Raw genomic sequence first — 24,462 nt, 5'->3', positions numbered from 1 at the left:
TGAAATTCTTATATTTTCAATTTAAGGGTGCAATCCCATGTAAGCAGAATACGTCGGCCAAAAGCAGAAAATCATGAGAGTGAAAAGGACAACAATATCTACCCATCTATGTCTCAGTCACATGACAATTCGATGTAATGCAAATGATAGAAAATGTAGAATATAACAAACAAAAATTATGCCAAATAACAATTTAGTGTATCAGACCTTATTTTTCATTAAATTTCAATGAGAAATAATTTAGATAAAATTATATTTCGTAAAATTAATTTTTAGAATAAAATTTATTGCGAACTAATAAGATACTGGTGTATATTAATGTGGTCATATATAATTATGTTTATGTAAATTTCTTCAAAATTAAATTTCAAATCTTTAATAAATTCAACATTTTTAAATTACGTACATTATTACCTATAAAAAAAACAGAAATTACGTCAAATTATTATTCTACTAAAGAAAATTTCGTATTAATAAACATTTACATATTTTAAAATTAGGTTTATTATCAATTAGTTTACAAAATTATTATTATAAATATTTATTCTAAAAAAATGGTTTTATTTTGAACTACATTTAAATTGAATTTACTATATAGAACGAGGAAGTTGAAACGCTTAAAAATTAGGTTATATAAATAAGGAAAGTGACACAAATTATAGTAATTTAAAAGTATATAACATTACAATTCTCTATAAATATTATTTGTTTACACTCATATTATATTAAATGTCACTTCTAAAGTATTGCACTTCGTTCAATTTACAATTCGTTTCAAAATAAATTAGTGGAAGTTGCAACTCATCAATTGTGAATTCGACTTTATAGTTATTATACTCATTTCATTCCGGAGAAAAGGCCTGCATCCCGTCCCATGTCAGCGTTTTGTCACTAGACTATGAGTGTGAGTGAGATGAAGATATATATTTGATATATTTGCACTCATGGTCTAGTTACAAAACGCAACGCAAAACGCTGCCATAAGGCCGGCGTCCCATGACAGCGTTTTAACGTGCGTTTTGTCACTAGACCATGAGTGTGGGAGAGATGCAGATATATGTTTGGTATATTTGCACTTATGACCTAGTTACAAAACGCAACGCAAAACGCTGCCATGGGACTGCAGCCTAAGACTACACCCTGAAGCTGAATCTCCAATGTGAAGTTAAAGCGTGACGCGACTGCAACCGGTTTTGCATGCACATGCATGAGCTCGTGTGACTGCTCCTTAAGCTAACAACGCTGGCAGAAGTGTGCTGTGCAAGTACCTTAATTCACATTTACATTTAAGGTACTTGCACAGCTCGCTGCTGCCCGCACAGGCAGCCTCCCACCACGCTGAAAACGTACAAGAGTAAGAGAGACAGAAAATTCAAATTTCAATCCTATGATAGTAATCCTATGTAAGCAGAAAGCGTGAACCGAAAGCAGTATTCCTTGACTGCAAAAGAGATAGTTAGGTTTCCATGGTAACTGACAAGAGTAAGGGAGATAGCCAACACGCTTTGTCTCTCTCACTCTCATGGCAATCTGCATGCACTGGCCGTGCATGCAGAGCTGTGACCGCTCCCTTAGGCTCTCTTGGTTGTAAAAGTTCTATTGCGTGATATTGTTCTCCAATGTTAAAAGGCGAATTTTTGTGTCTTTTATTCTCATGTTTTGCTAAACAAACTGGTAGTTTATTACAAGCACGATACACAAACTACAAATATTAAAAATTGTGAATATTTTTTTGAAAATACTCAGATAACTGATTTTGAATAGCGTTTACGCAGTGATTCATCCATTTTGAATTCCCATGTGACTATGTGAAATGAACAATTTAATAAAATTGTTTAGTGTGTTATGTTATTTATCGAGATGAAAAACGATTTATAGTTGATTATACAATAAGTGGAAACTGTTTTCAAACTAGTTAGTGAAACTGTTTTACAATGTGAATTAAGATGAACTATTAGTGGTTTCTTGAGGCAATGAACAATCTATAATTTTTAAGTGATTATATATTTTAAGAGATTAAGTTGATTCATTTTTAAGGCCTTTAAGACAAAAAACAATCTATAATTTTTAAGTGATTCTATACATTAAGTTAATTTATTTATAAGGCTTTTTAGACAAAAACAATCTATAATTTTTAAGTGATTATACGTGACGTTCCTTTTTTAAGGCGTATTGGTGATAGCATTTAACTGAATGATTTTCGAATATCTCTCAAGAAATATCTATTCATTAAGGTATAATTGAAATTATAATATAATGCCGTTTTTTGTGTACACATTATGTAGACAAGTGTTTACATAAGTGCGACATTGATTAAAAAATTTGTCCTAAAACGAAGCAATGCAAAATGTGCAAAACTGAATACAATATATTTTATTACTACCTATTGCGCTATCTAACTATCCATTGTCCGAATGTCTATCAAGTTATTAATATATAATAATAAAAGATAATTTTAATAAGATTTTATGTTATGTTTTTTTTTCTTTTACGATTTTTCATATTTTGCATCGTTATAGGAACTAAACATTGAGTTCTTTACTACCATTTTAAAATATAAATTTTTTAGTTACAGATGCCACCTCCAGCTATTGTAGACATTGATACTGCTGTAAAAACAGTATGCTTATTTGCAGAAATTTTGTCAAATGGAATAATACCTGCGTATTCACATATTTTTTACAAAAACGTGAGTAAGGCATTGGACGGAAAATGGACTGCACATAATGTGTATATCAATTTTAAAAATAACAGAAGAGGACTTCGCACCAAAGTTTTTGAAAGTTTAGGTATAAAAGAACAAGTGATTTTGGACGCATCTGCAAAAAATGATGGAAAAAAAGCAATAGATGACTATACATCTACCGAAGATGAACTTTCTCATGATGAGGGTTCCGAATTTGAAATGCCGATTATTTCAAATTTTGACAAAGGTAACATTTTCGATGTCAAAATTGAAAATCATCTATGGGAGAAGATAAAACCGGTTTCTCGTGAGTACAAATCGAGGGTGTATCAGGTATTAAAACCTGGAGAGTGGACTGACGTGTTTGCCGATGCATTTTTATTGCAATATAGGTTACCTTGCGCATTTTCTTTCAAGTTCGCTAAGGTCTCCAAAGATACTCATGGATTATTCTTGCACATTTATGGAAAATGTAAAAGCAGTAAATGTGGAAACATATTACATGCAATTTCCGAAGATGAGCCAATTCAAGGTGCCGACTTATGGTTAAAAGTGAAATGCCGGGACACCAGATTGGATAACCATGAGTCTATTCAAAGGCAACTCCGCAATAAAAAGCGACGGGATGTAGGTGAAAAAGTTTGTAGAGAAGGAGCAGCAAACTGCAGAAGGAATCTTGCCAGAGAAGCAGTGGAGTTAGGAGATTTAAATGCTCCTACACTACCAAAAAATGATGTTCTGCGTAAGCTTTTACAGGAATGCAGAGATAATGAATTGGGAGTAAATAAGAAAGATGGAAATAATCCGGTCGAAATTTTAACTAAATTAAAATACACACCTCCATATGTAGGTTCCATCAGCTTTGTCGGTGCTGATGCATTTCAGTTGCACTATTTATTACCAGAGCAGATATTTTTAGCCAAAGAATATTTTAGGTTTATGCAAAATGAATCTTGCGTTTGCTTGGACAGCACCTCTAGTTTGGTTAAACCAGTAACGGTGATGAAGGATGTAAAAGCACCAGCAATATTTTTATTCGAAGTTGTAATAAATTTTAAGAAAACAAATATTTCAATAGTGCAAATGTTGTCTGCTGCATTAGACACAAACACAATATTGTTTTGGTTGAATACGTGGCTAACGAAGATCGGCATCGTTCCTAAGCAGGCTGTTTGTGATTATTCATATGCTCTGTTGGGAGGCATGTGTTTATCATTTAATCGGCAAAACCTGAATGATTATCTACGAGAATGCTTCTTGGCTGTAAGTCAAAGTCAAAGTAATGATCGACCAGCGACAACGTTTATAAGAGTAGATGTGGCACATTTCATAGCCATATTCTGCAGACTTAAATGTTTTAGTAAGGAGAATTCAGCAATTAAAGACTTTTATCTACGATGCATTGCCTTAATGGTGTCAACCACAAATTTTGATAAATTCGAGGAAATTTTAACTTTAACACTAATAGTCTCATCACATAGGTACGATGGCGACATAATTGGATCATGTCAACCGTCGATAGCTGAAAAATCGAGATTGCAATTATTAGACCTTATTGCAAGCGAAAAACATAATGCAATGAAATTGATTATTGATGAAGATAGTGATGAATTTAAAAATATAACAAAAAAATTAGAATCCAGTGGTTTGGATTTGGATTTTGAACGTTCCCTAGGTGAAAGCATTGTTGAAGATTTGAACATTTTGAAATGGATAAAGAAAATTCAAACTACTGCTAAAAAGGGTGAAAATACTGTCCATTCAAGAGTCAACGCTTATTTTATGCCACACTTCTTTGGCCACTTAATTGAAAAGGCGAAAGAATTCGCTTTATGGACTGCTGTGATGAGTACGCATTTTCAAACCAAGTGTGTAAGAGCTACAAGTTGCTATGTGGAAGGAGATTTTGGAGAATTAAAAAATAATGTTATTAATGGTGTTTTGGGAAGACTTAGAGTTGATAAATTTTACAAAATTCATTTTAAAGCGCTCAAAGGTCAAACGCTGATAGCAACTACAGCAATTACAAAAGCATTTGTTTCTCAAATGGAAAAATCTCAGGAAACTGTCAATAAAACTGATGAAAACCCAAGTAGTAGTGATGAAAATAAAATAGTTGATAATGAAACCAGCTTTACTAAAATGTTTGGTCACGACAGCCAAATTCCTGCACACAGCACGGAATTGAATATTAAAATTAATTCCGAAGAATTTGAAACTCCATTGAAAGATCTCTTTTATAGTGAAAACTGGAGGAATCAGGGGGAAGATATTTCCAAGGAAGAATTTAATGAAAATGTTGATGATGATACAGATTCCAGTTTGAAGGAAATAAAAAATTCTTGTACCAACACACCAAGAAAAACAGTAGTGATTTCTTCCATGGCTAACAAGGCAATTCTGCAAGAACCAGAAATAAAAATTTTACAAAATGGAAACAAATTTACTGAACCCTTGATTATTAATAATCAAAAATATATCATTACAAATACGTGTGGATTCGATTCAATAATTGAAATATTAACAACGAGTGCTGAGGAGTCAAAAGATTATTTTGAGCATTGTAAAAAATCAATAAATGCAACTTGCAATTTTATTTCAATTTTGGTTGAGAATAAAAAGAATGATTGTATTTATCTGAAAAGGTGTTCCATTTTGAAAGAATTTAAGGATCCCTCAAGACAACATAATAATGAGCAAACGACAATGGTAATAAATTCATTGGAGGATGTTAAAACAGTTAGCTGCTTCTCTAATATCTTGGATATGTGGTCGTATATTATGATCCATGAACCCAGTGCACTCCGAATTTCTAAATGCTTATGTGGATACGAAAGTATTGAAGAAATTTCATTTTTACGGATAGATCACAAAAACATACTCGATAAGGGTTTCAAGACTCTCTCAAGTAGCATACTCTCAGAAGGAACTTGCATTCAAGGATGTTTAAATAATGATTGTAACTCTCTTTCCCAATCAGTAGAATTAAAATACAACTCTCATATAATAATTGAAACCGATGTCAGAGACGCAGTAGATTTAGGAAAATCGATAACTTGCAAAGTTAACGATTTTCCAACTTTTTTAACTTTGAATGAAAAAAATTACAGGTAATACATTGGTTATCTTAATAATAGTTATTCAATCTAGAGCATAATATTATTTGCTTTTTCATAAATTTTAACTATGTAAAACTTTTTTATTTATAGATTAATTGGCATTGTCGTTTACACAACAGCCCATTACATCGCTTTATGCAGAAGAAAGAATGGAAATTGGGAAATTCATAACGACTTAGCAAAAGATGTTGAACGTTTCAATCAAGAAGACTTTAACATTCAATACAGTCCATCAGCTGTAATATATGTTAATGATCAAATACACAATTTTGAAGATTATGAGTTGACGTTAAACAATATTTTTTTCGACGGAAACCTTAAAGATGAAAATGAAAATGATTTGTTGAGAACAAAAAACCTAAACGTTATAAATTTTGAGCAACCGGATTCTGTTTTAAAAGAGAGTGAAAATTGGCGAAATAAGCTAGAAAAAGAAGATAAGTTAATAAATGAAACTATAAAAACGACTTTGGATAAACAAACAAATAAGAAGCGAAAGAAAGCAGATGAAATGATTCAAAGAAAACCGTCAAAATATTTTAAATCGTGCCCAGACATTCACGTTCGGCAAACGGACGTTGCGTTAAGAAAAAAAGGAAGATTATCCATAAGATTATTGCAAAATGGAAGTAAATTTTATAAGCCAATTGAAATGTACAAGGAAAAGTACATTATTGCCAACACGTGTTCCTTTGATACAATTATACAAATTTTAGCAGTAGCTACTGAAGATTCACCGATATATCTTCAGCAAATTAAGAAATCTAAGAACAGGACTTCTCAATTCATTTTGTCATTCCTTGAATCTATGAAAATGAATATCATATACATTGAAAGATGCGCAATTTTAAAAAACTTTCAACATCCAGACAGTCTGAAAACAAAATTTATAAACATAGGTGTAAAATCACCAAATATGTTACATTCAGTAAATTGTTCATCCAAAATTTTAGATATGTGGTCGTACATTATGAACAATGAACCCAGTGCATTCCGAATTTCAAATTGCTTGTGTGGCTACGAAAGGATTGAAGAAATTCAATTTTTACAAATAGACCACAAGACTGTTCTTGAGAAGGGCTTTCAACAATTACAATACTGTTTAGTAAATGAAGGAATTGTCAACAAAAAATGTCGCAGTGACAAATGCGATCTTCTTACACGTTCAGTAACAATAAAATACAACTTCCACATTATCATTGATACTGAAATCATGGAAAGTAAAGATGTAACAAAATTGAGAAATTGCAAAGTGAATTACTTTCCAATTTATTTAACATTACGAGAAGAAACTTACAGGTATAAATTGAATATAAACTTATACTATTATAGTATTTTTAACAATAACACATACACGGAAAAAATTTCGGTGCATTGGTTGCGCTGCCTACAGTACACTTGTTGAACTAATATTCAAAGCCATATGCTACCCCGATCCCGTGCGTCACATGCGAAAAACAATATGTCTGTTCAAGGGGTAAAAGTTGTCTTGGCTACTAATACAGTGGATGCACCTTAAGGTTCATATGATGCACCGAAATTTTTTCCGTGTAAACATACACAGTTTTTACTCCATAAAATTTTTATTGTTTCCAGATTGACCGGGATAATACATTGCAATGAAGAAAAGCATTACATAGCACTCTGTAGGAGAATAAATGGAAATTGGGAAAGGCACAATAATTTGGAGAAGAAAATCCATCCCTTCACTGCAACAGATTATAATACGCAATACCTACCTTCGGCAGTTATATACATAAAGGTATAAAGGATTATGAAATAATCGTCAGAAAAAGTTAAACAAGCTTATGTAATAAGCTTCTATAAAAGCATAAAAAAACAATTCAACAAACGTTAAAGAAATTTTTTTTTATAATGTACAAATGAATAAATATATATACAATGAATGAATAATATATTAATAAAACAATGAAGTGATATTTAACATATTATTAAAAAATAGTTCAAATAAAAATATCAATATTTTGAAGTTCATTGAAAAAACCTTTCTTTTCTTATTTAAATATAATGCATCTTACTACTGGAAAGAAATGAAATATATTTTGTGAGATATGATATGAATTATATCATATCATTTCATATTGTCATATTGAAATAACGCAATAAAATAATTAAAAATCAAAATAGCAATGTAGAAAAATGTTTGAATAAAAGAACTTCCCACACAGCACAATATATTGCTGTAAGCTTACTTCAAGCTTTCATGTAATTTTTTTAATCTAACCCTGTAATCTGCAGGTAATGCCGAGGTAATATAAAAATGTTCGGCATACAGTAAGCTAACACAGTAAAGCCATGGTAAACTTACATGGCAAGGTCACTGTTAGGTTACAGTGAGCTTACACAATAAGTTTTCAAAGGTATCAATAAATAATTTTTTAAAAAATAATTATGCGCATTAGCTCCCTGGCGGATTCGTTTGACCGTGATTGAACTGCCAGCGGTCCACTTACGGTTCACTTCCCAAGTAGCACGTAACATTACTGTAATGTCACTGTAATGTTACATGTAATGTTAGTAATATTACAATGTAACATTACAGTGACATTACAGCAATATTAAAATGTCCGCCCCAAGTTAATATTACAAGTAACCCTACTGAAAATCCCTGTACAAGATCTTGTACAATTTCTTGTGCAGGATCAACAACTGAACTTGTACAAGTTCTGGTCAGTTCCTGTACAGGAAAATGCATACGAATTTGGAACAAGTTCATGTGTGAGATCTTGTACAAGAAAGAAACTTGTACAAGAAAATGGACATGATCTTGTGCATATTCTTGTACAATTTCATGTATACTTTACTTGTACATGAACATGTTACAGTGATCTTACCGTGTAAGCTTACCATGATTGAACCATGTAAGTTTACCATGGCATCGCTGTGTAAGCTTACTGTATGGCGGACATTTTTATATTAAATCGACCTTACCTGAAGCTTATAGGGTTAGCTTACAAAAATCACATCTATAAGCTTGAGGTAAGCTTACAGCAATATATTTTGCTGTGTGGGATATAATAAAAATTTTTAAATTAAAAAATGTTATCAATAATTTTTTCAACAACAACAACAAATTCCTTAAATTCAAGCGCAAGAATGAGGCATTTAGCATATAAAAACTTAAAGATTAAACGAAAAAAATTATAATGCTTATATAAAAAATAAATTAAACATTCAAGTAATTTGAGCCACCTATCCATCACTATCAAACGATTTTAAACAACTATAAATCACTATCAAACGATTTTAAACAACTATCAATCACTATCAAACGATTTCAGCCAACTATCAATCACTATAAAGCGATTTCAGCTAACTATCAATCACTATCAAACGATTTTAAACAACTATCAATTCCTATCAAACGTTTAGAACAAACTATCAATCACTATCAAACGATTTTAAACAACTATCAATCACTATCAAACGATTTTAGCCAACTATCAATCACTATCAAACGATTTCAGCCAACTATCAATCACTATAATGCGATTTCAGCTAACTATCAATCACTATCAAACGATTTTAAACAACTATCAATTACTATCAAACGTTTTGAACCAACTATCAATCACTATCAAACGATTTTAAACAACTATCAATCACTATCAAACGATTTTAGCCAACTATCAATCACTATCACACGATTTTAAACAACTATCAATCACTATCAAACGTTTTTAGCCAACTATCAATAACTATCAAACGATTTCAGCCAACTATCAATTACTATCAAACGATTTTAGCCAACTATCAATCACTATCAAACGATTTCAGACAACTCTCAATTACTATAAAACGATTTTAAACAACTACAATCACTATCAAACGGTTTTAGCCAACTATCAATCACTATCAAACGATTTTAAACAACTATCAATCAGTATCAAACGTTTTTAGCCAACTACAATCACTATCAAACGATTTTAAACAACTAACAATCACTATCAAACGATTTCAGACAACTCTCAATTACCATCAAATGATTTTAAACAACTACAATCACTATCAAACGGTTTTAGCCAACTATAAATCACTATCAAACGATTTTAAACAACTATCAATCAGTATCAAACCATTTTAAACAACTATCAATCACTATCAAACGATTTTAGCCAACTATCAATCACTATCAAACGATTTTAAACAACTATCAATTACTATCAAACGATTTTAGCCAACTATCAATCACTATCAAACGATTTTAAACAACTATCAATCACTATCAAACGATTTTAAACAACTATCAATCACTATCAAACGATTTTAAACAATTATCAATTACTATCAAACGATTTTAGCCAACTATCAATCACTATCAAACGATTTTAAACAACTATCAATCACTATCAAACGATTTCAGCCAACTATCAATCACTACCAAACGATTTTAAACAATTATCAATTACTATCAAACGATTTTAGCCAACTATCAATCACTATCAAACGATTTTAAACAACTATCAATCAGTATCAAACGTTTTTAGCCAACTACAATCACTATCAAACGATTTTAAACAACTAACAATCACTATCAAACGATTTCAGACAACTCTCAATTACCATCAAATGATTTTAAACAACTACAATCACTATCAAACGGTTTTAGCCAACTATAAATCACTATCAAACGATTTTAAACAACTATCAATCAGTATCAAACCATTTTAAACAACTATCAATCACTATCAAACGATTTTAGCCAACTATCAATCACTATCAAACGATTTTAAACAACTATCAATTACTATCAAACGATTTTAGCCAACTATCAATCACTATCAAACGATTTTAAACAACTATCAATCACTATCAAACGATTTTAAACAATTATCAATTACTATCAAACGATTTTAGCCAACTATCAACTACTATCAAACGTTTTTAGCCAACTACAATCACTATCATACGATTTTAAACAACTAGGGTAAATGCACTAATTGCGGCGCGATTCGAGTCAAAACATCTTTGAAATAGAAAATTCGACATTTCTATTGTATAAACTCAATTTAAGACTTATTAATAACTATAAGCTTATGTTGTTTAGATATTAAAAAAATTTTAGCTTTATAAAAATCGATTATTTAAACAAATATGAGAAGTTAAAATTAATACCGTAATTTTCTATTGCGGCGCGTTTGTATCAGTTTCAGTGTATTAATTTCGGTGACCAAAATTACATGTATTTTGAAGATATTTCTCCCACCGAAATTGGAACCAATGGAAATCTTAAAAATGTTTCAATTGCGGCGCGGAAAAAATTTGATCTCAAATAATTAAATTAACAATAGTTTAAATATGCATCTTTATAAGCAATTGTATCAAAAAAAGATTAAAATAATTTTTTTCTATCATTTTGCAACAGTTATATTAAATATAATAGTAGTAATAGTTATTTTTTATGAACGCGCCGTAATTGGTGCACTCGCCGTAATTGGTACACTTACCCTATCAATCAGTATCAAACGTTTTTAGCTAACTATCAATCACTATCAAACGATTCCAGCCAACTATCAATTACTATCAAACGATTTTATCCAACTATCAATCACTATCACACGATTTTAAACAACTATCAATCACTATCAAACGATTTTAAACAACTATCAATCACTATCAAACGATTTCAGCCAACTATCAATCACTACCAAACGATTTTAAACAATTATCAATTACTATCAAACGATTTTAGCCAACTATCAATCACTATCAAACGATTTTAAACAACTATCAATCAGTATCAAACGTTTTTAGCCAACTACAATCACTATCAAACGATTTTAAACAACTAACAATCACTATCAAACGATTTCAGACAACTCTCAATTACCATCAAATGATTTTAAACAACTACAATCACTATCAAACGGTTTTAGCCAACTATAAATCACTATCAAACGATTTTAAACAACTATCAATCAGTATCAAACCATTTTAAACAACTATCAATCACTATCAAACGATTTTAGCCAACTATCAATCACTATCAAACGATTTTAAACAACTATCAATTACTATCAAACGATTTTAGCCAACTATCAATCACTATCAAACGATTTTAAACAACTATCAATCACTATCAAACGATTTTAAACAACTATCAATCACTATCAAACGATTTTAAACAATTATCAATTACTATCAAACGATTTTAGCCAACTATCAATCACTATCAAACGATTTTAAACAACTATCAATCACTATCAAACGATTTCAGCCAACTATCAATCACTACCAAACGATTTTAAACAATTATCAATTACTATCAAACGATTTTAGCCAACTATCAATCACTATCAAACGATTTTAAACAACTATCAATCAGTATCAAACGTTTTTAGCCAACTACAATCACTATCAAACGATTTTAAACAACTAACAATCACTATCAAACGATTTCAGACAACTCTCAATTACCATCAAATGATTTTAAACAACTACAATCACTATCAAACGGTTTTAGCCAACTATAAATCACTATCAAACGATTTTAAACAACTATCAATCAGTATCAAACCATTTTAAACAACTATCAATCACTATCAAACGATTTTAGCCAACTATCAATCACTATCAAACGATTTTAAACAACTATCAATTACTATCAAACGATTTTAGCCAACTATCAATCACTATCAAACGATTTTAAACAACTATCAATCACTATCAAACGATTTTAAACAATTATCAATTACTATCAAACGATTTTAGCCAACTATCAACTACTATCAAACGTTTTTAGCCAACTACAATCACTATCATACGATTTTAAACAACTAGGGTAAATGCACTAATTGCGGCGCGATTCGAGTCAAAACATCTTTGAAATAGAAAATTCGACATTTCTATTGTATAAACTCAATTTAAGACTTATTAATAACTATAAGCTTATGTTGTTTAGATATTAAAAAAATTTTAGCTTTATAAAAATCGATTATTTAAACAAATATGAGAAGTTAAAATTAATACCGTAATTTTCTATTGCGGCGCGTTTGTATCAGTTTCAGTGTATTAATTTCGGTGACCAAAATTACATGTATTTTGAAGATATTTCTCCCACCGAAATTGGAACCAATGGAAATCTTAAAAATGTTTCAATTGCGGCGCGGAAAAAATTTGATCTCAAATAATTAAATTAACAATAGTTTAAATATGCATCTTTATAAGCAATTGTATCAAAAAAAGATTAAAATAATTTTTTTCTATCATTTTGCAACAGTTATATTAAATATAATAGTAGTAATAGTTATTTTTTATGAACGCGCCGTAATTGGTGCACTCGCCGTAATTGGTACACTTACCCTATCAATCAGTATCAAACGTTTTTAGCTAACTATCAATCACTATCAAACGATTCCAGCCAACTATCAATTACTATCAAACGATTTTATCCAACTATCAATCACTATCACACGATTTTAAACAACTATCAATTACTATCAAACATCCAACTATCGATTAGATTAAAAAAATTTTGGTGTATTCGAAGTGTTTGAGTTACGCACCCTGTTGTTGATTAATTAAGCCTTTTGGAATAATTTGTTTTAATAATTTTGAAAGGCGATAATTTAATTTTATGATATATAAACAAAAATTCGAAATATTGCATTTTGTTTGTATTATTGAATAGGATAATCTGTTTCTGTTATTTGAATATGCCGCGAGAGAATGTTTTGCGCATGCGCATATGGTGGAATGTGAGATGGATAAATGTTTTTAATAATGTTAATATTTAATATTATTTCAACTATCAAACGTACAGAATTGACTATCAATCACTATCAAACAACCAACAAACGTTTACAAATGAAAAATTAGTGTTTTATTGAAATTGGGGTGCAGTGTGAAAATAGCACCGCAATATTTGATTGTTGTTTATTTTTTCTATTTTTTACTATCAAACGTTAAATATCAACTATCAAACACTATCAAACGACCAACAAACGTTTTAAAGAAAAAAAAGTTGATTGTGATAAAGTTGTGGTGCTAACTTCACGGACATGGTCCCGATTCATTCGTTAGAAAGAAGCATATAACCTAACCTACAAAAATCAAAAAGAAATACCAAAGAACTTGATAGAATTTTCATTTAAACATTGTATTAAAGTGGAAATAAGAAATTGCAAAGGTTATTTTCAATAGGATTTGATAGAATTTTCATTAAATAGTTGTATAAAAATATAGAAGCAATTATTTCAATAATTCGCTTTTGATAGAATTTGATAAAATTATAGACTATCTATTAAACTTGATAGAATCTTAAAGTGCTTTCTTGTTTAAATTTAAAATAATATATTTAATAAAATTTCAAAAAAAAATTCATTATAATAATTAACAACGTGTATACAGAGTGACATTTATAGGTTATGTTTGTAACAGACGTAAAATACGTAGAAAACACAAGACGTAAATTACTAGGTAATATATAATATACATGTATAGAAAACTACGTAATATTACGTCAAGCAATTTATGTTCCGAACCCTGCTAACGTGTATGTATATTATGCAGAATAACAAATATACAACGTATATAAAATATTTTAAATGACTAGCAAAAATGAAGCAGTGCTAAATGCGCGATTCTTTTCTATATTATTGCATTGTACATATAATTAAATAATTATCAGATTTTTTTTATACTATATTAGTATAATTGCAATAATTAAAAATCTCACTGATACTACAATTATTCTTTCTGATGAATGTTTTCACAAAAAGAACATTGATTTGGTCAAAAAAATTTAAGATTAAACAATTATCCAGATGAGTTTATCAAAAAACACGTCACTAAAACAATTTTTTAGAAATTAAAAACAAAAATTCATCAAAAATAAATAATAATGGCAATAATGATAATAATAATAATGACAATAACAATATAGAAAAAAATGTAGTATTTCCGTATTATGGACAAATATCAGAAAACATAAAAAGATTACTTAAGGCCAGGTCCAAGTCGAGTCATCTGTTCCTTTGAAGTTTCAATGGAACAGCTGACACGACTTGGACCTGGCCTTAAGAAATTAATTAACTATAATAATTTCCGTATTCATTCATTCATTCCGTCTGTCCACACTTGAAGTTAGTCGTATTTTGTTCCTTTTGTTTTTCTAAAATTTTGACAATTCTTGATTTCGTAATATTTTATAGTCAACGCTACGGATATTTTTATTCATCGTCATTAATTAAGTCATATTACTAAGTGACAGTTTAAAGTAAAAAAAAAAAATATTGTTCATTGTGTGCAGCACCAGTATATTTCCTACTTGGTATTTATAGAAAAAAAAGTTTCAATTATGATATAATTTTTATTATTATTTATAAATTTATTATATTATATATATGGGGGAAAATTCCTGAAGTGAACCGATATAAAAAAGAAAGTTTTTGGATCGGGCTAAAATTTTTCCTAAATTTAGTACTATGGGTGAGTACTTCACACACCAAATATTATTAAGTTTTATCAAAAACTGTAGATTGGGGAGGGGGTTGTAGTTTTCAGTCAAGCGTCAATATTGAGTTTTTCTAATAATGGTAGCTATTATATACAGAAATGAAAAAAATTTTGACATATATGTTTTCGAAAGGTTTTTTCCTGCTCTTTCGAATGGTTTTAAAAGTTTTTGAAAAAATTCAAAATTTGACCCGTTTTTTTGAAAATTAAAAATATTTTTGACTGAATAATCTCAAAATCGGCATTTTTTTTGAAATTTTTTTTTTTGAAATAAAGCTTAAAATATGTACTTTTAGTAAAAAAATTTTGGAAATGTCCTTTTTTTGTTTTCCAGATATAAATAAATTTATTAACAAAAATTATTAAAAAATGAAATATTTCACAAAGGAATAAGTTTAAGGTAACTCTGAGATTAATATTTCAAAGCTTATGAAATTCCACATCTAATGAGCTATGTGTGAAGTATTTTGAATTAACAGGTTAGTAATAAATAATTATCAACGACTGCATGTTGAGCCAAATCTAAATAAACGATTATTTGCTGAAATGTTTTTTTTTATTAAAAAAGAAGGATATAATAGTTTAAATAAAATGACAGATTTAAAAAATTTTGATAAGTCGTATGAAATAATTTTGAATTTTATTTCTAACAATTTGAAATGATAAAATTGCTTATTATCGTTATTCTCTATTTCTCGTATAATTGTTTTTGTTCTGTTCGATTTGCAAATTTATTGTAAGGAGTTGATAATGTTTTGGAGTTCAATTTCAAAATTGACATTGCAAACAACACACATTTTATTTTATTTATTGATTTTATTTTATTATGTTTTAGTAATTATTGTTATTATTTATTTAATTATTTATTGTTTGTTTGTTTATTTATTTATTAATTTTTTAAAAATGGATTCATTTAATTGATACGTTTTTATAATTTTAATTTTTCTTTCGATTATTTAAATTTTAAAAATTAATAATTTATTTTATTTAATTAATTTTATAGTAAATTCAATTTATTTAATTTTAGATCTAAACTCTATGTTTTTCCAATGTTATAGGGTTGTTTTTATTTAATTTGACACCAAAATGACTTTAACTCTATATGACTTGAAATCTGTTTTAATTTGGTAGATTATTGAAATTTAATTTATTATTGTAGTTTATTTTATTTTTATTATTTATTGTATTTGTTTATTGATGATATTTTATGGTAATTTGATAGATTCTCTGAAGAGGAAATCATTTAGATTTTGATACGTTGGAGAAAAACTTTTATTAAAATAACAATGGTCCGAATGTTATCGTTTTAATCATACAAAACCTTCTAATTTAAAAATTAAAATACTATTATTAATAATATCCGCTGGAAGAACAGACACTATGTTTTTTAAGAAAAAAAATTATTAATTTAAGAAAATTATTTATTTATATAATACATATGTATGATCAAAAATTTTTTTTAAATCGCTTCTATGAAATTTTTTAAAAATGATACGATATTTAAATGAATCGTGGTTTATATTCTTCAGAAAATAATTATTAAAAAAAAAATTAAATTAAAATGTGTTAAATTTATAACAGAATCAAGCTACATTTAAGTTTACAATTTTTAACTTCATATAATTTTTATTTAAAATATATACAATATTAATTTCAAATATTGTTCAAATTTTTTTGAAATACACATAATCTTTAAAAAAAATTAAGGAAAGATATGTTAAATGTTTCTTACATTATATTTGAACAATATTTGAAATTAATATTGTATATATTTTAAATAAAAATTATATGAAGTTAAAAATTGTAAACTTAAATGTAGCTTGATTTTTACCTTCTATATATTGCTACATCCGGTGTAATAAGACCCGAGTAGAAAGAATGTGATGATTAAGAATATAACAACCCTACTGAAAATTCTCATATAGAATCTTATATAGGATCTCACATAAATTCATATATTAAAATCCCCATAAAATCCTATGTGTCATGTAAGAAACTATATAGGATCCTATGAAAAATCATATAGGAAATTGAGACATGATTTGAAGTAGGATTCGATGTAAATTCTTATAAACGTATTCTTAGGTAATAAATTATGTAAATTCCTATGTGAAATCCTACAATTTTTTCTGGTCACATTTTTTCTTTCAATTTCTTATGTCAATTTCCTTCGTGTTTTCTCACTAAAAAACATACCAAAATTCATTGCTCAATCTTTAACCAGAAATTTTCCTATATCAAATCATACATCAAATCTTTTTTCGATTCTTGAATAAAAAATTATTACAAATAATCTGACATGGAATCATATTGAAAATACTCACGTGAGATCATATATATGATTGATTTGAACATAAGAAATTATATAGGATTTCATGTAGATTCTGAAATATTTATATTTAAAATTTCACATAAAATTATATAAAGGAAACAATATAGGATTTTATATAGGAATTTTCAGTTGGCAGACGGCAGTTTATAAAAATTAAAAATTATTTAATTAAAAATCAAATAATATTACTGCAATTCATCTGAAAAAAAAAGAAATGTGTTTTGCAATACACCTTCTGAGTTAGAGTCTCAGCTTTTGTAGTATTCAAGACTGATCTCAACTGTGAGAAAAAAAATTAGCATCATCTGGCGGCGTAAGGGTGGAACTATGATGATATACATCTATATTTGAATTTCCCATATAATTTCCGACATAATTTCTCATATAATTTCCGACTTGGTATCTTAGATGGACAATTAAAACAATGAAATCCACACATGACATCCCACATAAATTCCTATATGATGAATTCTTACATGAAATCCTATATAGGATCCTGTATAGGATTTTATATATGATCCTACATAAGATTTTACATGGATTTTTATATATATATTTCTGTATGATGAATTCTTACATGAGATCCTATATAGGATCCTATATAGGATTTTATGTAGGATCCTATACAAGATCCTATAGTTCAAAACACTGCTTTCTTAAACGCAATAAAATTAAACGGAAAAAAGTTCATATTTTATAAACAAATTCAATAATTTAATATTAAAGGTTACAAAACAAAATGTTTATTTAGACAATGATTTTAATGGAATAATTTGAAACTTGTTACTCGGGAGTTTTGGAGGATGCTGATTATAAATTTGATATCAACTAATATAGTAAATGACGAATATTATTATTTTGCTAAGAAATTAAAAATTATCCATATAAAAAGAATGAAAACATGTTGAAAAAATTGGAAGAATTATTATTTTGGCTGCATTGTAATTTTTCCATAAAAGAAAAGTTTTAAACTCGTTAAAAAATGCAAAAAAATATTTTTACTTCATTCCGAAGATTATTATTAAATATTGTTGACTTTGGATTTTATGTTTCTTGTAATAAAAATATAGGAACGTGAAAAGATTAAAAAGAATTATTGTTGCCTTGCTCTTTTAAATTTCTTTTTTAAAAAAGTTTTGAAATTGATAAAAAGTTTTTTTAAAAAATTATTTTGCCTAAAGGGGCCGTCCATAAACTACGTTACCTATTTTAGGGGAGGAGAAGGTCTAAAAAGTATGAAAAATTGGTAACGTAGTTTATGGACGGTCCCAAAGTACTTGCAATTATTCGCGATGAGCACGAACCATGCGAAACCTGGCGGTTTTTTGACGAAGCTCTGGAAGAAGTCTCTATTTATGTTTTGCACATGAATCTGTTTTATAAACAATATATTTAAGGAATAATAACTAGTGTCATTTAATAAATCCAGGTAAATTATTTAGAATTAATGTTAAAATTTCATAAATAATAAAAATTGAAACATTATCTGTCAATTAAATAATTAAAATTTAGATATGTTTAGAGTAATTTTTAGGTTATGTCACATTTCAACGCTTACATATTTAAATTTAAATATAAAAACAATTAAATATTATTGTCATTATTAATACTGTTTGCATCAAAATTTTAATACAAATAGTAGATAATTTATATATTGAGTTATAAATTTGTTTGTATAAAAATATCTGATTGACAAATTCATGACAAGTAAAAAAAAGTAGTTGTTAACTCTATATTTAAGATAAAATATAATTTTTAATTAAAATTGTTCAATTAATTATTTTAGATTTTAATACTTTATTAAAATAGTAAAATTCAAACAAATATTAAAAATACCTGACACAACATAACCTAAAAATAATATCTCTTTTGATGTTTGTTAGGTTTCTTTTTATAAATTCACAAACTGTTAACATTAAAAATTAAAGAGAATTTGCGTATTACTTAAAATATCACAAACAATCAAGTATAAAATAAATAACAAAACATTTAACGACACTTATTAAATGTGACACATTGAAATATTTGAGAAGAGACTTCTTCCAGACCACGTGATCTCATCACATGTTCATGATTACAGCGCCTCTATAGGTCGTGCTCATCGCGAATAAAATTAAGTAAATACTTTTTAACGAATTAATATAAGAATTGATTATTATCATAATAATTGATAACTATTAAAGTAATACTAATTCGTTAAAAAATATTTATCTAATTTTATAATTTCCCAACTACTTTAGGCAAAATAATTTTTCAAAAATTTTTAACGATTTCAAAACTTTTGTCGCAAATAAAATTTAAAAGCAAGGCAACAATAATAATATTCTAATCTTTTCAAGTTTCTATACTTTATTACAAGAAACATAAAAATCCAAGGACAATAATAATCCTATTGTTAAGTAATAATTTTTTCAAACTAATCGGAAATTTTATCCTTATTTGATAAATAAAGGCTATAAATAAATAAATAAAAGTTTGTATAAAAAGTTAAATTTATTTACAAAACGACATAAAAATAATTCTATTCGAATTCTATTAATATTAAAATACTTAAGTATATTTCTTAAATAAAGGCAGAGGTGTATCTTTTATAATATTTTGGTTTCAGGAAAATCACATTTATGAATTAAAACTGACAATATTTGCAATTAACCTGATCACTTTTGAATCCTCTTCCGTTTTTTTTTATTTATTTTTTCTTCCTCTCTTGTGTCCTGTTTGTGGATTAATGTCCATCAACATCCTAGAAAAACTAATGTTTCCATTATTTATAAAAAGTAGTTAGTGATGTTTAAAAAAAAAAAAAAATTTCATTTTGAGTTTAATTTTTTGATCATTTTTCTCAGTGCATTTCTTTATGAATCCTAAAAGAGTATTGTTATAAAAGTATTAATTATTATTTACCTTTTAATGAACTCCTTGAATATTATTAAATCAAATTTTTCACTTCACAAAAAAGTGACTTTCACTATTATAGGTATAAAAAAAAATTTCTCACTAGTTGTTGTATGTAGTTAATCTCTTTTCCAGAAAATTATTAACCTTTAAAAAATAAAAAGAATAGAAATAATTTCACATTTTATGTGGAAAAGCATTTCTCCAAATATTATAGGAAGTACTTCCTACTTACATTGAAAAAAATCCATCATATTCTGAAATTTTTCCATATGGTGATAAATAATTTCCAGTTTTATGTGGAAAAAGCTTTTTTCCTACTTTCTTTAGAAATATTGCCCACTTATATTGGAAAAAAATCCATCATTTTCGGAAATTTTTCCAAATATTCTAGATGAATTTCCGTTTTTCTGTGGAATTAGTATTTTTTCTCCTTTTTTCGGATATATTTCCTATTAAACATTCAGAAAACCGTATTTTCCACCTACTTTCGGAAAAATACCCTATTATTTTATTGGAAAAAATTCCGAAATTTTTTACAGTGTACGTATGAACTCATATGGTTTCCTATATAGGATCTCATATAAGAATTCATCATACAGAAATATATATATAAAAATCCATGTAAAATCTTATGTAGGATCATATATAAAATCCTATATAGGATCCTATATAGGATTTCATGTAAGAATTCATCACACGGAGAGACCGCCGGTTGGAAAAATTACTAAAAAGATTTACAAGTAGCGGAAATAAGGTTACTTTGTCATATATTGCTGTAGGAAATCGAAAATTCTATTAGCAGCATACTTAATAAAACCTGTATACTATAGTAAAATTGCACACAAATTGGAATAGAAATTACTATAGTCTACAGCAATGTTTGACAATGTAACCTTATTTCCGCTACTTGTAAATTTTTTTAGTGATTTTTCTAACCGGCGGTCTCTCCGTGCACATAGGAATTTATGTGGGATGTCATGTGTGGATTTCATTGTTTTAATTGTCCATCTAAGATACCAAGTCGGAAATTATATGAGAAATTATATAGGAAATTATATGGGAAATTCAAATATAGATGTATATCATCATAGTTCCACCCTTACGCCGCCAGATGGTGCTAATTTTTTTTCTCACAGTTGAGATCAGTCTTGAATACTATAATAGCTGAGACTCTAACTCAGAAGGTGTATTGCAAAGCACAATTTCTTTTCTTTTCAGATGAATTGCAGTAATATTATTTGATTTTTAATTAAATAATTTTTAATTTTTATAAACTGCTGTCTGCCAACTGAAAATTCCTATATGAAATCCTATATTGTTTCCTTTATATAATTCTATGTGAAATCTTAAATATAAATATTTCAGAATCTACATGAAATTCTATATGATTTCTTATGTTCAAATCAATCATATATATGATTTCACGTGAGGATTTTCAATATGATTTCATGTCAGATTATTTGTAATAATTTTTTATTCAAGAATCGAAAAAAGATTTGATGTATGATTTGAGATAGGAAAATTTCTGGTTAAGGATTGAGCAATGAATTTTGGTATGTTTTTTAGTGAGAAAACACGAAGGAAATTGACATAAGAAATTGAAAGAAAAAATGTGACCAGAAAAAATTGTAGGATTTCACATAGGAATTTACATAATTTATTACCTAAGAATACGTTTATAAGAATTTACATCGAATCCCACTTCAAATCATGTCTCAATTTCCTATATGATTTTTTATAGGATCCTATATAGTTTCTTACATGACACATAGGATTTTATGTGGATTTTAATATATGAATTTATGTGAGATCCTATATAAGATCCTATATGAGAATTTTCAGTAGGGAAGTGCATTTATCTTATACTATAATTAAAATGAATTACATTGTTATAAATTTAACACATTTTAATTTAATTTTTTTTTTAATAATTATTTTCTGAAGAATATAAACCACGATTCATTTAAATATCGGATCATTTTTAAAAAATTTCATAGAAGCGATTTAAAAAAAATTTTTGATCATACATATGTATTATATAAATAAATAATTTTCTTAAATTAATATTACATTCTCATCATAATGAGAAGGTATTACATTTGGGCGATTTTGAACCTTCTCTAATTCCAGTGAATCTCGACGTTTTGAGACTTTCTGATGCCGAAAAAATGGGTCTTAAAAAAATGTTTGTCTGTATGTATGTCTGTATGTATGTATGTATGTATGTCTGTAGACAAATTTTGTCCGACGATAACTCGAACAAATTTTAATGAATCGACTTCAAATTTGGTATACACTTTAAGTGTACCAAAATCTCGCCTGAGTTCGTTGGCCAGATGATTTTGTCAAAAATCAACAAAATTATTCAAATTTTGAGTTTTTAAAAATTTCAAAAATTCGCATTTTTCAAAAAAAAAAATTTTTCAATTTTTTTTCGAAAATTACGACTAAAAATAAACACTTTTTTCCTTTGACAATTTTTAATAGCGATTAAAACAAAAAAGTTATACCTCTTTTTTTTAAAAAAGTACAAAAAAAGAAAAAAACGGATGAAAAATGAGTAAAATGCAGGGCAAAATTACTTTATTTTGAGAAAATATGAGCAACTATGTATTATCTCTGTTTAAACCACCTTAAATTAACACAAATTACAGTAACTTACTTATAAAATTATAAATTTGTTTTTTTAATTTTTTTTTTTTATAAGTCCAACCATTGTTATCCATTTCCAAACATTGCAATTGTTTTATAAAAAATCCTTTATTCCAAAATAGTTTATATTGCGCTGTTTATACGAGATTTTCTTATGTTTTCGGTTACTAACTCCCTGAATCCGAATTTGAGTCAGATTAAAAAATTTCAAAATGGTGGACCCAGTATGGCAGAATAATTTTAAATTGATTTCTTTCGTTTAAAATTTTGTACTCGGGAGTTTTTGGGGTCGCTGAATCCAAATTTGAGGTAAAATTTAAAAAATTCAAAATTGCAAACCAATATGGAGGAAATTGTAAAATTGCTTCGATTTGTTCAAAATTCGGTACTGGTGGATTTTTGGCGTCTATGAATCCAAATTTAGTATCTGTTAAATCTATCCCCAAATTTGATTCATCGACCCCAAAAACCCCCTAGCACCGAATTTTGCATGAATGGAATCAATTCTAAATTTTTCCGTCGTATGGGTAGCCATATTAGGTCCGCTATTTTAGATTTTTTTAAATCTGACCTTTTTGGATTCAATGACCCCAAAAACTTTTAATACAATTATATGATATTTCTGTGGAAACTTTTTTTTGGACCGTTTTGAGCCCACAAACGATTTTTATGCTAGATTGCTTCTATTTGTAGAATTCCAATTCTAATTTTATATTAAAAAATCGTAATTTTACTTTAGAACTAATATGACATACTTAAAGAAAATAAAAAAAGAAAATAAAAACACATTTATTGACCTATTTTCAAGGCAATTTTCGTTGAAATACATATATCATAAATTTCTAATTAAAATTCTATGTACAATCTTTTATCTAACATAACTAATCAGGAAAGAAATGATTATTAAATGCACCGTCTAGTGAATCAGGAATTTTAAGAATGCGGATTCATTATTTTAACTTTTTGAATTGGAATGTAAGATTTTAAATAAAAATTCATTTCAATGAATAATTTCCTATTAATAAAAAATGTATTGCATCTGTTCAGACAATTTTGAATTGTATCGAAAAATTTTAAGTTATATTGTCATATTTCACACAAAATTTAATAATTTTTAATAAACGAACTTTGTAAATAAATTTTACGCTGAAGTGTTAGATTTGCTGCCTTTAAAATTGAAAAGAAACATACCACTGTATCTCAACTTACAGGTAACCAGGAAGAATAGCTTGAAAAATGTAAATATGATTTGAATCACACTCAATTAGAGATTTATTTTTAAGAATGCGAATTCAATA

General features: G+C 27.8%; 1 protein-coding gene across 3 annotated transcripts in view; it reads left to right on the top strand.

Annotated features, from left to right (window-relative positions):
• Positions 1–24,462, top strand: part of LOC127286477 (uncharacterized) — a 71,646-nt gene that overhangs the window by 13,618 nt on the left and 33,566 nt on the right. Inside the window, exons 1-2 of one of the 3 annotated variants that reach the window (XR_007843745.1) lie at positions 18,813–19,043; positions 19,695–19,733. The exons of 1 other annotated variant lie outside the window; for it this stretch is intronic. The gene's annotated coding sequence lies outside the window, so the exon portion shown is untranslated. Of the gene's footprint in view, positions 1–18,812; positions 19,044–19,694; positions 19,734–24,462 lie in introns of those variants that run through there. One more of the 3 variants, XM_051312910.1, reaches the window with a different exon arrangement.

The sequence above is a fragment of the Leptopilina boulardi genome, unplaced genomic scaffold, assembly GCF_019393585.1.
Source record: "Leptopilina boulardi isolate dan_hultmark-lab unplaced genomic scaffold, ZJU_Lbou_2.1 LbouV2_362, whole genome shotgun sequence".
Lineage (NCBI taxonomy): Eukaryota > Metazoa > Arthropoda > Insecta > Hymenoptera > Figitidae > Leptopilina > Leptopilina boulardi.
The sequence above is the reverse complement of the archived record's forward strand: the minus strand, read 5'-3'. Positions and strand labels throughout refer to the sequence as shown.